This window comes from Cavia porcellus, unplaced genomic scaffold (genome assembly GCF_034190915.1).
Source record: "Cavia porcellus strain 051 isolate PalLab524CR breed Dunkin Hartley unplaced genomic scaffold, mCavPor4.1 scaffold_21, whole genome shotgun sequence".
In the NCBI taxonomy this organism is placed as follows: domain Eukaryota; kingdom Metazoa; phylum Chordata; class Mammalia; order Rodentia; family Caviidae; genus Cavia; species Cavia porcellus.
The window spans coordinates 9,868,781-9,883,737 of NW_026947504.1; the positions used below are offsets into that span (position 1 = coordinate 9,868,781).

General features: G+C 43.7%; 1 long non-coding RNA gene across 15 annotated transcripts in view; it reads left to right on the forward strand.

The window, feature by feature from the left end:
- The window catches only part of LOC101787993 (uncharacterized), a 260,957-nt gene that overhangs the window by 152,724 nt on the left and 93,276 nt on the right, over window positions 1-14,957 (forward strand). Inside the window, exon 6 of one of the 15 annotated variants that reach the window (XR_010041642.1) lies at window positions 4,825-4,898. The exons of the other annotated variants lie outside the window; for them this stretch is intronic. This is a non-coding gene — a long non-coding RNA (uncharacterized LOC101787993). The remainder of the gene's footprint in view (window positions 1-4,824; window positions 4,899-14,957) is intronic. 15 annotated transcript variants of the gene reach the window in all.

Below are 14,957 nucleotides of genomic sequence, written 5' to 3' on the forward strand. Positions count from 1 at the left end.
CTTTTTGAAACAGTCTGACTTTGTAGCGCAGGATGGTGTTAAACTCATTATGTAGCCCAGGTTGGCCTCCAACTCACAGCAATCCTCTTGCCTCAGCCTCCCAAGTGCTGGGATTATAGGCTTGTGCCATCATGCCTGGCTTTCTTTTTCTTTTTCTTTTTTTTCTTTGCACAAAACATTCCTAAGCCAATATGTATAGCATGTTCTCCATCTACCAAGACAAAGTCCTCACAGGGCTTAGAATTTGGCTGAAGTTATAAAGAATAAGCAAATAAATGCACAACTATGATGTTGAATATTGGGATATGCTTTGAAAAAAGGTAAGATTAAGTGGACACATTACAGGGTAGAAGAGTGAAGGTTTTGCTCTGAATCCTTATCGCTGGACACAGGACCTGTGCACTTGCTCTGCCCACTCTTGGATTGTCCCCACCCTAACTCTCCTACCTCCAGGATTGCTCTCCATTCTTTTAGGTGTCTGCTTAAACATCACCTCATCATCAAGGCATGCCTTATCTAAAAATTCCTACATACACACGTGCGTACACACACACACACACACACACTCAAAACACACAGAAAGAAGCTATCCTTGCCTTTGAACTTGACGATTCAGCAAAATTGATAAGAGCACAAATGATACTACATCCAAATTAAGATGATTGCCTTGAGAGAAGTATAAATAAATAAAATTCACAAAGAGTTGGGAAAGGCCATCTTAAATATGTGGTACTTGAGGTGTTTCCCGATATGAAAAACACATGGACTTTGAAAGCAGAACAGCCTGGATTCAGACCCCACTCTGCTCATCCTCACCTTGGTGAGAGGAACATCCTCTCCTGTGTTGCTGGAGGTGCAGGTAAGAAACACATTGTCCCCAGGGCCCATGAGTGTCAGAAGGTGACTCTCTATGGCACACTTCACCGCTGGTGTACACTGGTAATACAGCATTTGGCTCAGATGCCCATTGACATTTTGTTCTCTCACAATGTGGTATTGTCTTGAAAGGATCTGTGTGGGCATCTGGTTCTGCCAGGAGACGATGAGCTTCTTGAGGACATGGACTGCTGTGTGCCCAGTGTGGGTGGCCTTCCTTGCCATTCAGGTCGCCAGTGATCAAGGATAATGAGTTTCTGCATCTTGCGGAGATAGGACTGTTCTGTACACGAAGCAACCTCAGGGGAAGGTCTGTTCTGTTTGCCATCTCTACACCTCAGTACCCCAAGATTGTTTCTGACAGATGGATTTTCAGCTTGTTCTTGAAAGAAGATTCCACAGGCCCTCTGGGGAAATGCATACTGGGTTAAAACCACATAATTCAAAACAGGTGAAAGGATGCCAGTGCGCCTACCTCTTCTGCCGAGTTCTATTTTTAAATCTCCTGTCTTTTAGAAGGAATTAAAGAATATTGATATTTTTCCAGTGTTTGGCTGTACCCACATTTTTGTTATTTTAAACATTGGAAATAGTTTTTGAAACATGGAAAATTTTATATCAACTAAGTCTTGGTAATTCAGGGGTGCCTACTGTCAAGATAGTGGCTTTTGTGCACATATTTTGCCTCCATTTTTTTAAATAATAAAAGAGCTGTTTGTGTTTTGTTTTGCATTATAGCAACTCCACCACTGGGGGGGAAAAAAGATGCAGAAGGAGACAATCCAAATCATTATCCTTAGGAAATTTTATTAAAATATGGGTGAATAGAGTGCTTGGAGATTGCTGTTTGTATCCTGTGTCACAGTTTGGGACAAGATAATATCTGGAATTGGGCATTAGGAAGCTTGAGAATGTGGTTGTGGGCAGTCACCTGCTCCTCAAGGCTTCTAGCTAGAATCACAAGGTGGGAACTCTGAGGCTCACTGAAGCCCTGGGGCCTCAGACAGCTCTCTAGCCCAATCCAGGAAGGAACTTTTTTTGGGTCATAGTCAAGACCATGGTCTGCAGTGATGGAATTTCAGGGGAGCCATTGCCTTGGAGTCTGCCTGGCTCCCCAGGATGGAAAGGCTCATCAGAACAGAATCGCTCCTAAAAATTGCTTTGGTTGGCCTCTTTCCTGAAAGAGGCCTAACATCTTGGATAAAGGAGGCACCAAATCCAGCTCTGCTTCAAACCTTTATGCAACATCCCACCTTGTTCTCCTGATGGGCGTTACAACAACCGGCCACACCGTGCTGGTTTTAGTGCAGCCACTGGTCTCTGAGCTGACTGGGTACCGAACAAATGGAGTTGTGCTTACTGTCATGTCGGTGACTATAGGCGCTTCTGGAATGAGGAGTGTAGGGGCAGAGGAAAGCATTCGCTTACAGCAGGATGTGCTCAGTTTGTTTGCTGCTCTCTAGTCTGTGTGTTGTGCTATGACCGCCTCTCCTCCATGCTCAGAGCTGCTGCCACACGGAAAATGATCATCCACAACATACATGTTCATTTTTCCCCTCTGGTGATAGGAACTGGACCTCTTTGAAAACCAGCCTGCAGGCATTGCTGTGACCCCCACCATTGCCATTTTCAGTCAGTGCTGTGGGTGATCTCCCTACTGTCCCCTCCCTACCCAGCCTTCCTACTAAAGCAAAAAGGAAGGGTACCCCAGAGCATCCCTTTGAAGAGTTACTAATTCCACTTTTCCCATTGTCGTAGGCCATTGGTGGCCGTCAAGTTTCTGAACACACTCATTTGCTTGTAGAAATATTGTTCCTTCCTGTTTGGTAGCACTGGAGGCTGGACACCTCCTTCCTGTGCTCGTGTACAGCCAGCACCTTGGGCCCAGCTGTCTCACACCCCTGCCCCTGTTTGGTTTTGTTGTTCATCCTTCCGTGTTAGATTTCTGCACCATCCCTCTCACCACCAGCTTCTTTCCTTCAGGATGGGCTCTGTCCAGATTCCTCTTATCCTAGGGGGAACCATCTGTCATTCCACATCTTCCATTCAATCATTTTTCTCCCTCTCTTGCCAAGTAATGTTTGTGTGTGTCTGTGTGTCTGTGTGTGTGACCACTTGTGTTGTCCACTTAACTCGTATCCTCTACTCAACCCATTTGGCTCCCTGGATCACAAGGCGCCCTCTACCCGCTGCCTCACCTCTTTTGGAGTCTTCTCTCCTTGGACACTCTGCTATATCTGGCCAAATGGGTATTACCTCTCCTCTCCTAGTTTTTCATATGCCAACATCTCTGTTTCCACTCCAATTTCTTTGGTGTTTCTTTCTCTGTCTCTTGCATACTTTTTCCTCCTCCATTATAAAAACATGGCTTCAAGAGGACCTTCCTGACCAAGTTCTCGTCGCATCTTCTCTGAGTGATTGTGTCCACAGTCAGGGATTTGACCACCTCCTCAGTGTTGATAGGTGACTCCCTGTGTATTGTAGTCAGGGTTTGCAAGGGAATAGATTTCATACAGAACATATAACTTATAGAATTACCTTATAATATCTCCCAAAAAGTCAAATGGAGAAGAATTCAAGAGATCTGCCTATGCACCAGAGATCCAAAGAATCCAGCCGAGGGCCTGGATGCCATAGCAATGCCCTGCATGAGTCCAAGCTGAAGACCTAGAGCCCATGGCAATATCCTTCACAGGTCCAGCTAGAGGCCTAGAGCCCACGACAATGTCTCACAGAAGTCTGTATCAAGGATATGCACTGGGGAAGCCCAAAGGTCAGTGGTGGAAGCTAGAAAGTCTGCACCTGTGGGATGGAGGTCTGTGCCAACAGGCTGACGGACTAAAGTCAGGAATCGACATTCAAGGTAAGGACCAGAGCTCTTCAGAAGAAAACCATAGCCATCCTTAATGAAAGCAAGGATCCAAGGATCCAAGCTCTTCTGACAACATTTCACTTGAGTTCATGGGAAAGCCTACATGACAAGCTTCTCCAGGACAATCCACAGCACACCATCTTCCCCTCCAGTTCTCTGGCAACAATTCTCAGGTAGGGCTTCCACACCCAGCACTGTGCTGATTCAGCTGAGCTGGGTGTCACAAATTGATCATTAGTTAATCCACCACACCAGATGTCAACAGCTCTAACCTCTTCCCCCAGCATTCTGGGCAGGGGTGTCAGATGGAAATGCCTCCAGGGGCCAGACAGGCAAAATCAGCAAGGAGAAAACCAGTAAGTGCAGCGGAATAGAGAATGGCTGGTTTTAGCTAAAGCTGTGTGAGAGTGTTAGCAGCGGGGTGGCTACTCCAGGGGTCAAGGAGGTCACTAATGTAAGAATTTAGGGCCAGTGTTTCCAGTTTTTCCAGCCAAAAATACATATTCCTATTTGGAATTTCTGAGAGGTTAAATACTGGTTCAAATTTAAAAGTGTCTTTCTGGGCCAACACTTGTCTGAGAACCATGTCTGGGATAATAGATCATATTGGTCAGCTTTCTGTCACTGTACCCAATACCTGACATAAACTAATTTAAAAGAGGAAAAATGTATTTCGGCTCATAGTTTCAGTTTATGTTTGCATAGTTCGTTTGCCCAGCACCATCATGGCAGTAGTGTGTGTTGAAGTAAAACTGCTCACCTTCTGACAGCCAGGAAACAGAACTGAGGAAGAGGTCAGGGATGTGATGCGGTCCCTAAGTTACATGCTATGATCCACTCCTTTCAACGAGGCCCCACCTCCTAAGTTTCTGTTACTTCCCAATCATGCCAGCAAATTACAGTCTCATGACTAGGCTAATCTGTGGTTGAAGCAAAAGCCCCTCATGATCCAATCATATTCCAAAAGCCCCCCTTCTGAACATGGGACTTGGGAACATTTTAGGTCTAAACCATCATGGCATGGATTATCTCCTGTATTCCACTGATATCCAATACTTTTATTTTGATGCTCATAGGTTCTTCCAATTGAACCTTCCCAGACCTGCCTTTCTCCAAAGCCCCCTCTCCTCCTCCTGGGTACCTTATCTCGGTAAGTGCTCTCTTCTGTCCACTCATCCAAGCTAGAAATACAGAGGAAGCTACCCTTCCCTTCCCTTCCTTTTCCTCATCCTCCACATTCACCATTCACATCCAAAGTCTCCTAACTTTATTTTCTAAATAAATCTTGGGGCTGTTTTCACGCCTCCACCCCTAATTTCCATGATCCTAGCTTAGACTTCTAGCAACTTTTTGCCTTGCTTGAGTGGTGGTTCATCACAGTTGATTCTTCTCATGAATGACTTGTTTTGAGCCAAGCATGTAATTTTCTTCTCTTAACAATGATTGGTTTTGTAATGGGCTTATTCTCAATAGGGGTCAATGGAATGACGGGAAGTTTCCTGGGAAACTCCTGGAAATTTTTCCTTGCTAAGCATGCAGCATACAAACAAGATGGTTTGCTTCTGTCTGTGGTCATTTTTGTCCAGATGTTTTTCTAGGAACTGCTACAACCATCTTTTGAAGGGTACAGGCAGCCTTCAGTGCTTATAGCTGTCTGGGCTAATGAGTCTCTCAATAGAATCAGCCAGGTGGAGGCAGGGCTTTACGTTGCAGGCGACTGAAATCATCCTGGCTGGTACCCTTGCTTCCTGCCTCCAGGCCTGTGCCTTGTCACTCCATGTGACACCTGGCTGCCAGGGTGGTCCCTCTAGATGCTAATCTGACTGCCTCTTCTCCGGCTCATGGTTCCCAGTACCCACAGGATAAAGTCCCAGGACCTTGGCAGAATGTACAAAAGCTTCCATACCCAGGCCCCCTGCCTGGACTGCTGAATCATTTCTCCTTAACACAAACCGCCTGCTCCCTGTAGCCAGATCTGCTTGCAGTTCCCAAATAAATGGTGCTGTTTAACTCTTTCATTCATTTGACAAAAACTATAAGTGCCAACTATATATATATATATATATACATATATATATATATATATACATACATATGACAGGAGTAGTTCAAGGTGTGGAGACAAAAAGGGAAACCGCACAGACCAGGTCCCTGCCTTCATGGGACATTCCTGCCCTACAGTCCTGTGCTGGCCATCCCCCTCCATGGAAGGCCCTTCTCTCTGCCTTTGTCTGACTAATATCTAATTGTTTGTTCTTTTTCCAGTCCTGTGGTTAGCATTTGATGATGGTGATGATTATTTTTTTTTTACTCTCAGATCCTTCATGCCAAGCTCAGTGCACACTGAATTTTGTTTTTTATTTTAAGACAGAGTCTTATTGTATTACTAAGTTGCCCAGGCTGGGCTTGAACTTGGAATCCTTACACCTTAGCCTCCCAGAGCTAGGACTGCAGGCATATACCACCATGCCCAGCTTGAAGTGTGTCTATGTATTTAAAGGTTGTTTATCAAATGTTTTATTTTGAGAAATTTCAAACATAAATAATTGTGCAGCCAACACAATGATGCATGCCTGTAATCTTAGTCCCCTGAGAGGCTGAGGCAGATGGAGCAAAAATTCAAGTCCAGATTGGCAGCTCAACAACTTAGTGAGACCCTGTCTCAAAATTAAAAAAAAAAAAATTAGGAAGGGCTGGGGCTATAACTCAGTGTGAAGCCCTTGGGTGCAATAAATGTTAATACTCTTTCATGTAGATTCACTAATTGACCTTTTGCTCTGTTCTCTCCTCCCATATACATATACATACAAACCGATTTTTCTTGAACTTTTAAGTATCCCAGTTTCTTGCCTGTATATAGTTCAGTATGTGTGTGTTAAGACTAAGGATATTCTCTTAAAATATACAATTACCAACCCCAATTTAATATCACTATAGTAATATTAACTAATATATAGCCTGCATTAATATTTTCTTAGTTGTCCCAAATGTGCAAGGATTTGTTTTTCCCTTCAGGGCCTGGCTGAGCAGGGCCCATATATGTAAGAGCATCCATAGGGAAAACCACCAGCCTTCTTATAGACCCCATAGTATTTGCCATTCTGCTTTGGAGACCTGGACGCCTTCCAAGTGAAATTACCACAGAACCCTATACCCACCAGGAGCCATGTTTTCTGGCAGGAGGAATTTGTCAGCATCTAGGACAGGTCTGATGATGCCAGGAGAAGGGTCCATTTCCAAGAATGCAGCATTTTTTCCCTCTGTAGTACTAAAGACAGAATGTTTGAAAGTCTGCAATGACTATAAGCACTTTTGGGGGTAATTAATGCCATAATTACCATTTAGATCCCAAGACATCAAGTGTAAAGAACATTTCCATCCTGTTGGTGACTATTTCCTAACCAAGGAGAGTGTGGAGACAGGATCGAGACCCCCCAGGTTCCTCACCCAGCCACCTGCCCTTTGTGGGAATGGTCATTGCTTTATTCCTAAAATGAGAAAGGGCTCATTTTTCTTTCCTTCTTGGCCATAGTATATTTTGCTTGGTTCCCTTCACTAAAAATCTCATTGATGATTTTTTAAAATTTTAATTTAAAAGTGCTTATAAGCCACTGCAGTATTCAGGTGGATACAGTCTTCCCAGCTACCCTAGGGACTGATCTTTAGGCAAATCCACCCAACCATCTTCCTGTGCTGCTGTGCATACCTTTTCCTTATGCGGCCGTTAACGGCCAGGCAGTGGGAAATAAACCACTGATCAGAAGCACAGCTACCCGGGCAGGCAGATGCAGAGAGTCTCCAAACGTGTGGAAAATGCAGTTGGGACAGAGATGTACAGAACACTACAGACCTCAGAAGAAGGACACCCATCAGTCATGGAGAGGGCAATTCCGGTCATGGGGTGGATAGGAAGGCAGACTGGGGGACATTCCAGACCAAGGGCACAGAATGAGGCAATTCTAGGGACGTTCATTCTGGTGAATGTAAGGACAAAGTGCACATTGAGTATATGTTAGGGTGATGCCTGCAGAGTTACACTTTTTGGATAATAGTTTGCCAGTACTAGAAAGCCAAAGACTATTTCTGAGCTGACTTGGGAAGACTCTACCCCCACACTTCCCCAGCCCCCACCTCTGGATGATCTTTAAATGTGACTCCCTCCAAGGGTTAAAGATAGAAGATATCCCCTGCCTCACAAAAAAAGTCAGCGAAGGTAATTATACCACCATCTATTTAGCTGCTAAAGAATTTACTATTCAAGGAGATAGGACCAGGCCTCAGCAGAGGCGCTTAACAGTGCAACACTATCACATTACCCAGATTGTATAAAGAGCATGAATGATTTCCGCTCGCAGACCTCTAATGGAGGTGTCTCTTTACAAAGCCCCTGCTTCAGGCCAGCTGAAAGCCTCAGCAGTGCTCCGAGATCCTGCAGTCCTAATCCCTTCAGCAACAAAGGTCTGTTTCTTTGCTTAGCATGAAGTAGGCCTCAGAGGCCTGTGTGTGTCTTCGCCTGTAGGCCAGAAGCCTCCTGTTTACAATTTCCCTATTCCTGTTTTTAATGTTGTTCTGAGAGCAGCCACAAAGGGCTAGTTTTGTCCAGCAGGAACAAGGGAGCTATTAGAGAGAGACGGAGGAAGGAAGGAAGGGAGATCGCAGGGAGGACTCCTCAAGGGATTAGCAGACACAGCTGTTCCCGAAGGGAGAAAGCTTTAGGCTGTTTATAATTTCCGTCACATTTACATTTTTTAATATTTTATTTCCTTAATTTTTTTTCTGATTTGTTTCCCACTCACCCCTGAAAGCACGCATCTTGCTGCCATATTGACCGGCAGCACTGTCATGTTGGTCCCTGTTGACGGGTACCCAATGGAGGGCACTCATGTTCACCTAGTTAGGCCAACCTGAGCGCTTCGCCTCTGCTCTGGGGTGGTGGTCCCTGGCTCTTTGGGAGGTCCCAGGTGCCGGAGAAAATCAACTGAGGAGGGGAGCCGTCCCACTCCTGGGCCTGTTTTGTGCATGGCTGGAACACACCAAGCTCCGTCTCATTTGCTCAGACCTCATAGACAGCCTGGCTCTGTTTCACAGAGCCTTAGACCCACCTCTAAGGTGCATCTCACTTTTGCCTTTCTGTGGGGTAGCCAATGACTGTGGGTTAGAGGGTATTTACTGCAGAGAAGAGCTATTGTATTCCGTGTTTCTAAGATGCTTTTTGCAATTGCTTTAACAAAATTATCCATGGTTTCGTCCTGAAAGAAACTTGTGTGTCACCTTCAGTTCTTGTCTCCGTGCACATTCAGTCTTTGTACATTTGTGATAAAAACAGGGATAGAATTTTAGTCTTAATTTTCCATAATATTATACCCTGCTTACTTTTTTATCCAGTAGCAGTTTCTCTTTCTTTAAAAAAAAGTCTTCCTTGCCTCTTTTCTAACCTTTTCTCTGTTATGAATAGTAGCAACTCATATATCCTTCTACACCTAATTATGTGCTCACAGTCATGTGGGGGGAAACACAGTTATCTGGATCGGAAGAATCATTATTCATTTTATTAAAATAGAATTATATATTATCTATTTTTAAAAACATTTTTCTGTCCTCACCTAACAGTATATAAAAGTCATTGTACTCATAATATAATATTTTTAACCTAACATGGTCTACGCAGATATTCTTTGCTTAAGAATATCTTTGGCTAAATCTGCCGTATGCCCAGTGTATATGGAAATTTCATTTTCACTCTGTTTTGTTAAATTGTACTTTTTCCTGGGGAGCTTTGGTCAAGAAATAAATGACTTTCTCAAATGTCCAGTCAGTCCACTGCTGACCCCTTGGGCTCTTGATGCTGTGGGGTAAGTTTCCAGACTTTAGTGTCCTTTAGATCCGGCTGACATGCTACCACTGTTACAGAGATATTCCTCATGGTGGTCTCACAAGTTAAGTAGATGCAGTTTCCTTTTGTAGAGGCCTGGGACATGAGCTAATCTCTAAGTAAAAGACAGAAGGACAGTGATTAACATTCTACCGACTCACTCAGGGACAACTGTTCCAAACCTTTCCTTCCTGCTCAGAGTCCTAACTAGTTTTCCAGAGCAACTTAAATTTTCTTTTTTGAGGAAGAAGAATATGGAGTTCTTCCAAGATTGCTCAATTTTTTTCTCTAAAGAAAAATAGTTCAAATCTTTATGTGCCAATCCAAATGCACTTTCTGTATTTGGCCCCACTGGAAATGTGGTCCATAAGATAAGACACACGGCCTCTAGAATATTAGTTTTCTGAACTGGTCGGGAGAAAGCTACAATTTCAACTGCTTCAGTTACCCCCATGCTTTTTAAAGAGAATGCTAAGGCTGTGTTAGGGAGCTGATCTTCCTGAAGGCCCTGTCACCTAACTGCTTCTGTTGTAGGGTTTTTCTTTTTTCTGGATTACAGATTTGAAGGAGGATTAATTTTGTGGAATTGCTGTGCAGTTGGAGAGACTATTTTCTGATGAAACACTTTTAAAAGATGTTTTCCCAGTCCAAGTAGAAATTAAAGGCTCTGTGGGTTTAACTTAATGTTTTTGTTAAAAACTTAGCATCACCCCGTATACCATCATAGCCTTTAGGTTAGGCAGGTTATGATTTTATGAGCCTGTGACAGGGACATGCCCTCATGGAAGAACTCTTCCTTCTAGAAATGGGATTTCTTCAATGCAAGGCATTGGGAAGATTACCTAGGGCCTTGGGGAGGGTCATTCTCTCACCCCCCACCAAGACACTAGAATGAGGCCTGGCCATTGCTAGGGGACAGAGTTCATGGACCCAAACTTTCGCATTTGTAGAGACTGCATCAGTGAAAACGCAGTAGTGTACCCATTTGGCTAACTCCATCCTTAGGCGCACTTATCTGATTAAATTAAGAGTGAAGAAAAAGGAAGGTGGTATTTGTCCCCTGCTTTTCTGTTTGCCAGTATACAGTCTAAAAGACAAAAAGAAACTGGACAAACTATTAAGTTCTTAAGACATTTTTTAAAAAGTTAAAAACTGGGCCAGCAATTTAGCTCAGTGGTATAGGCACCTGCCCGGCAAGCCCAATATCATGAGTTTGATCCCTGGTACAAAAAAAAGGAAAAAGTTAAGAACTGTCCTTTGGGGCAAATAATAAAAATGCAAATAATGTGGAATCAAGGAAAGTAAAAATAAAGCAACACCCCCAATTATATCACAGTAATCATTATTTCTGTGAGTTATTAAAATTAATATAGAAGCACCTATCTGCTTATACCCAACTAATGACAAGTTCTAAATTACGCCAGTTCAGTTCATTAAAAAAAAGGAAACAAAAACCATTGTGAAACTGTTTTTCCCCTGTGTTTATCCACACAATAGGAAACAAAGAATTCTGGGCGTCTGGGCTACTGGGACCCCTATTCTATTAGAGTATCTTATATGTTCATGCTTAGCTCGAGACCACGTGAAGGGAAGTATTCTGTGGCTGCTGAAAACTGTTTGAAAATAACAATTTACCTAGAGTCTGGGACTCCCCTCCAGGCCTTTGTTCATGCTAGACAAACTCTTTAGTACTGAACTACACGGCCAGCCCTGCACTAGTTTTGATGCCGCACTAATGACATTTGACCTTTATGTTGGCAAAATCACAATTATGGCTATGGATGGGTTTTTAAAGACACATGCCTCAGAATCATCTAAATTTTTAATTTTCTAGGGGCTGGAGGTGATTGGAAACTGTTTCTCCATGTTGAGGATTAAGAGGTGAAACATGCTGTCGAGGCCCTATCGTTTTTCTGTGTTACACATTGCCAAGAGCGATGGGAATAAATAAAACCAAGGTGGCCATCCACATAAAATGTGAACTTCCAGTTGTTGACAAATGCTACTAGACCACAGTCATGGTCCAACAAATTATGTTTATGGAGTAAAAGAATCAGAGGCCTTCCTATTACTGATTGTTCCTTTTTTCCCATTCTGATAAAACATTCTTTCCTTGCTTTTTAACCAGTGACATGGCAGCGAATGAGATCCACATGTGCTGATTTTTCCATTCTGTTTATTTCTAGTTGATCTTTCTTAGAGTCTGAAGAAAAGGAAGAAAGTCAGTCCTGGATTGCATACATCAACCTTGTTAGAGAATCTTTTACATTAACAAATATTCTCTCCTTTGTAACTACCGGAGCTGAAGTTACAGAGAAATATCCATTCCACTCCCACATTCATTTGCTTCTGCTCTCCAATAAGGTATCCTTTGGGCTGGAACTTTCCATGCTTCATTTCAGCTCAAAGGTGAATTTATTTTGGAAAGTTCATATTAATTTAATTCAGAGACTTGGAAGGGATGTGAGAATAAAAATATACCTTGTTCTGCTCTACAAATAAATTTAAGACTTCAGTCATAGATAACTTAGGAGCAACCGAACAGTGAAACAATAAACAGGTCTCAGAAAATCTCCGTTGAAGTTATGCAGGTTGAAGTGATTAACCACAAACGTCCTGCAGACCCTGAATGGCTTGGACTTCCTTGAAACGCTGTGGTCCCTCCTAAACGACAATGGCCAGAACAGGGCACTTCAGGGCCTGGATGGATAGATGAAAGATTTAGTTTGGATCAGGGCAAATTACTTTGTGGTCTACAAAAATTGGAAACACACTGATTATTGTTGAAGGCTCTTCTTTTGAAAGAAGGGGGAATGGATATACCATGGAGACTGAATCACTCAAACTTGTAACATGATGTCTGTGAGTCCTGGCCCCTTGGCATGTGAGATGCAGTGATCTAGGACAGGGGTTCCCAGCCGTGGTACTGTTGTCACTTGGGGCTGCCTAACTCTCGCTGGGGCAGATGAGAGCATGATGTCCTATGTGCTGTGGGTTGTCTGGCAGCACCTGTTCGACCCACTAGTGGCCCGCCCATTGATAGCAGCCCTGTTCTCCATCCTTGCCCCTGCCCTCTGGCTCAGATGGTAACAAGCAAAAATGTCTCCATACAATGGTTAATGCCTTTGACAAAGGGAATCGGGGTAGTCTTGGGTTGCCCCTAAGAAATGGTAAAACTTGGAGTTTAGACTCATCTGAGTAAGGCATATATAAGTGGTGGGGATCCATGTAGTGGAAAATCCTGCATTTTAAAGGAAGGCTTTCAAAAAAGTAGAGTTAGTATTGCAAAGAGGTAACCCTTGTGTGCAAAGCTACCTTCCCTTGAGTTGTGCTGTCTGAGTGAAGTAGATTCCACCCCAGGACTCAGGCTTCAGACTCCAAGCTCTTACCCTCTGCACCATACTTTCTGACAATATATCAGACCTCTTTGCCATTATTAAAAAGACATTCTTAAACTGCACTAGAGGAAGCCAGTGAGGCTAAGGCAGAGAATGAGAGGGATCAGAGCCTAGAGGACCTTATGAGATTTAGTAATGATTTTAGTCACTATTAGAAGAGTAGTATAGCCAGGCTTGGTAGCATATGCTGGTAATCCCTGCTGGGATTGGAGGCTGAGGCAAAGGAATCATGGCAAGTTCAAGACCAGTCTGGGCTACAAAGTGAGCCCAAAGCCAGCCTGAACTGCATAGCAAAACCCTACCTCAAAATGACAAAAAAACAAAACCAAAAACAAACTCAATAGAAGAGTAGTAGGCCATCAGTACAGGATTTCAGGGAGATGAGGGACACCATGGGACTTGAGTTTGCAAGAGATCCCTCTGGCTACCTTGTACAGCGGATCGAAGGGGCCTCAGTGGGCCTTTCTGGTTGTTCAGATGCAAGGCCATGAGACACAGATGTTTTGTATTGCATGATGTTTTGTTCTCTTTCATTGAAAGATTTTGCTCTTTTATGAGCAAAAATGCACACCTACCTACCTATGTACAAATAACAAGAAATAAACCTCAAGAGCCCCCTCTTCAATCAGGCAGGGTGCGGGGGCAAAAGGCTTGCTGCTGGCCCCACCCCACCTCTGCCTCCGCATGGTTATCTCCACTGTGAGTGTCTGATCTCTCTGGCTCCTCATCACTGGGTTAAGAGCACACCCCAATCCAGTATGACCTCAGTGTCATTTAATTGACTACATCTGCAAAGACCCTATTTCTAAATAAGTCATGTCCTGAGGTTCTGGGTAGACTTAAATTCCAGAGGACAGGATTCGGTCCAGCACAGATCATCCTGACAGTTTGTTGGGACCTTCTTTATGGATTTAATGTCAACCAGAGAGTGCTACAAAAAACTCTGTTCCCACCACAGCATCCTGAGGTTGAAACAATCTGTCAGAGTTGCAAGCAACCTGTCCTGGGAGGAGGTACTCCTGTCATCATCCAGACAGCCATGGTCATTTATGTTGTCTGGCAGGCTCCCAAAGACATTCAAGTTGTTGACCCCACACTTATCCACACTTATAGTAGAAGGGTATACTGTGATGGGGTGGGGATACCTGGAGGCCGCCTGAGAGACCAGGGTAGAAGAGGCTGCTGTATGGATCAATAACTCTATTGGAAGAATGCAGTAGGTGACTGTGTCTAGAAAGGCCACAGATGATGTCTATTATGTCCCCAGGCATCAACTATTACCTTGGAAACAGCCCATCCTGACAGCATGTCAAGGAAGTTGTTATAGGGAATTATTCCAGCCAGAGGAGATCTCTGCAAAGCAATCTGTTCCAGCCTACTGTGTCATAGAGTAGTCCCCACGTCCCCGATTTTTTTTTTTTTTTTTTTTCTGGAAATGCAGCAGCAGCCAGCACAAAGCCTACACCTGTCATGAGCTAATGCTTGATTTCTGCCAAGGTTTGCACTTGGGTTCCATTAACAAGCTAGAAAGGACCATCCAGGGAAGTGTGTTAATGTTTAACCCTTTATTCACAGACTCTTCCTCTCTTAGGAGAAATCTGCTACTTGCCAAACCACCACTGGGCAGTTTAGAATTTTGCTTTTGCTTTTTAACATTCTTTGGTTTGGGAGGCAGACCAAACAAAGGAAAGTTAACAGAAACTAGGCTTTAAGTGCAAGGTCCACACACTTTTTAAAACAGCAAGAAAGAGCGAAGCTGACCCGGGCCTGAGAGTGTTCACTGCAGAAATGGTAGAAAGCTAAGACAAGAACCAAACCTCATTAGTGTCAGACGCAGCCAGAGCAGCACCTCAGGATGTGTGGTCAGCAGGTCGGCAGCTCCAAGCCTCAGACCAACAATCCATTCCAGTATCTAAAGGGGTTGGGGAGCAGTTTTCAG